We start from the raw sequence: 3344 nt of genomic DNA on the forward strand, positions 1-3344 counted from the left end.
ATTACGCATATTCTTCCCACCCACCCACCACCGCCTTGCTCCTTGGCTAAGAGTCTGGCGAGAGTCTGGCGTTGTCACGCAAAAACACAAAGATGGCTCTACTAACCGGTTTGGCTCAGTGGATTAGAGCATCGGCCTGCGGACTGAAGGGTCCCAGGTTCGATTCCAGTCAAGGGCATGTACCTTGGTTGCGGGCACATCCCCAGTAGGGAGTAGTGTGCAGGAGGCAGCTGATCGATGTTTCTCTCTCAACCATGTTTCTAACTCTCTATCCCTCTCCCTTCCACTCTGTAAAAAAAAATCAATAAAATATACTTTAAAAAAAAGAACTGGAACTTAAAAACACACACACACAAAAACACAAAGATAGCTGAACGTCTGACAGAAAGACATAGTAAAACAACCCCCGTTACTTAACCCACTTTCTTCCCTTCTGCACTTCCTCCTTCTCCCGCCACCCCACTCCCCACCCCCCATTGAAAATAACAACAACAGCAACAACAACGTGGTGCCCTGGCCCTTTGGCTCAGTGGATAGAGCATCGGCCTGCGGACTGGGGGTCCCAGGTTGGATTCTGATCAAGGGCTCATGCCCGAGTGGCGGGGTTGATCCCCAGGAGGGGGGTGTGCAGGAGGGAGCCGATCAATGATTCTCTCTCATCATTGATTCTTAAATCTCTACCTCTCCCTTTCTCTCTGAAATCAATAAAAATATATTTTTTTTAAAAATGAATAAAACAACGTGGTAGATTCTGTCATCTTGAAGTTCAAGTTTGGATAAAAGGAAATTCTGGGCATTGTCAAACTAGAACAACAGGAAACTTCAGAAATTTCAAAATGTCTATAAAGTTGTGATCACAATAATTAATACATTATTGTGGGATATAGCGAAGGCAGATAATAATCCTAGGCCTGATTGGCAAATGCTTCTTGAGTACTTGAAACCCAGGAGACTTAAAAAGAAACTTCGATGAACTGAGATTTTTTAAAAGTCTTTTACAAAAACCAGAAAGATGAACTTTAAAATCCACTTAATCCTGGTTAATACGTTGTAGTGGAAAGAGCATGGCTTTGAGGTCAAACATTAGCAATGTTCACATCCAAGGTCTACCACTTTTGAGCTCTGCTGAGCTCTGAGACCTTGGATAAATCATTCTGTTAGAGGATCAGAGTTTCCACAGCACGTTCCCGGATAAGATGTTCCATCCTTCAGGGCCATTCTGAGGGTTAGACAAACTAACACGCACAAGGCACAACTGCCTAGTGCGTCACTAACAATGACTGATAACTTCCTGGGCCTTCCTCCTCGGGCTAGTCTTTTTTTTTAATATATATATTTTTATTGATTTCAGAGAGGAAGGGAGAGGAAGAGATAGACAGAAACATCAATGATGAGAGAGAATCATTGATCGGCTGCCTCCTGCATGACCCCCAGGGGTGATCGAGCCCGCAACCTGAGCATGTGCCCTTGATTGGAATTGAACCCGGGACCCTTCAGTCCGCAGGCCAACGCTCCATCCACCGAGCCAAACCAGCTAGGGCTGCTTTTTTGTTGTTTTTTTATGAGTGTAAATTTATTAAAGCTTGAGATAGTGAGGCAAAGGAAGGGCACCTGGAGATAGGATCAGGGAATCGGGGTAAGCTCAGGAGAGCTGCCTCTGACCATGCTTCCCCTGGTGAGAGTCGGGTCTCATCACCCTTAGAGCTTAGGACAGAGAACGAGTTCAAGATGGAAAGGACACAAACCCAGACAAGTCATGTGAAAGAGGAAATTGTAAAAGAACAGTTACTTTTTTATAGGACTAAATCTCCCAAGTCAGATGAATTAATAACAGGAAGAAAACTGGGAGGGAAAATGCAGATATTCCCTCTCCTCTCAGCCTTCCTATTCAGCTGCAACTCGGTTATGGCACTTACAGCGTTCTGTTTTGTAGAGCAGTTGTTTGCATACACGCTTCATCTTAGCCCCCTTACTACCAGGTACAGAGCAAGGGTTCAATAAGCATTTGTGAATAATGTTGTCATGTAACTACCAATCATTAGAATTCATGAAACATGTGCATGAAAATTAAAGATGGAAAAAATTTTCCACAGATTTTCTAGGGAGGTAATGGGTGATTCTAAAGATTGTAGATATCAATATTCATGAGACAGTATTTCAGAGGAGATTTATTAACATATGGTTCATGAACACAAATAAAAAAGCAATATGGAATTACTGAGGACAAGCTTTTGCTTATATATTTCCATATTTTATGAAACTCCCCTCCATCTTTCACTCTTGTCAAAATCCATCCATATTTTGAAACGCATCTCAAAGTCTTTCCCATGAAGTCATGCCTATTCATCCCAACCGATCATCCCTTCCTCTGTCGAATGCCTAAGACCTTGGTTTATTCTTGTTAAACTTATAGTATCTGTTGTTTCAAATAAGTGTTCATGAAAGTGTTTTTGCGAGCTGTCCAGTGTAATAACAACTGAGATTCAATGTTTACTGAGCACCTACTCTGAGCTTCACAATATTTATGGAGACCTGCTCTGTGCTCCATCACATACACTTTGTGTAGCTCATCTAGACTGGAGCTCCCAAGAGCTGTCTTATTCATCTTCATATTCCTAGCTCCTGGCATAGTGCCTGTCACAAAGCAGCCTTGTAATAATATCTTTGTTAAGAGCTCGCTTAGGAACTTTCACAATTTTTATTTCATTTCATCACCACAACTCTGTAAAGTAGATATGCCAATAAGCAATAAATAGCTTTAATCAATAAATATTTGACATCAGCAATGTGTAAAATCACTGTGCTAGTGCTGGAGACATAGCAGTGAACAAAACAATCCCTGACCTCTCATTTTTAAACTAGAGGCCTAATGCACGAATTTGTGCACAGGTCGGGTCCGGCTGGCCGGGCCCCAATCAGGGTACATTGGGGCTGGGCCTTTCAGGAGGAGGAGATGGTGGGAGGTTGGCCAGCAGGACCACCGGATCAGGGCCCCATCAGGGCTGGGCTGGCTGGGGGAAGGGGCCACAGGCAATTGGCCAGCAGGCCCTGCCCTGATTGGGGTTGGGGGCTGATTGGGGGCAGGGCTGGTCATGGGGAGGAGCTGTGGGCCATGGGCCGGCTGGCCCCACCCCTGAATGGGGTGGGGGGTGCCAATTGGGGGCCAGCGGCCTAGGGGAGGGGCCAGCCAGCCCTGCCCCTGATCAGAGTTGGGGGGCCTATCTGGGCTGGGGCTGGCCAGGCGGAGGGGTTGGGGAGGTGGCTGGCTGGCCCACCCCTATTGGGGGCGGGACAATCAGGGGCAGGGCCGGCCAGAGGGAGGGGCTGCAGGAGGTTGGCCGGCC

Source organism: Myotis brandtii, unplaced genomic scaffold (assembly GCF_000412655.1).
Source record: "Myotis brandtii unplaced genomic scaffold, ASM41265v1 scaffold775, whole genome shotgun sequence".
Taxonomy (NCBI): Eukaryota; Metazoa; Chordata; class Mammalia; order Chiroptera; family Vespertilionidae; genus Myotis; species Myotis brandtii.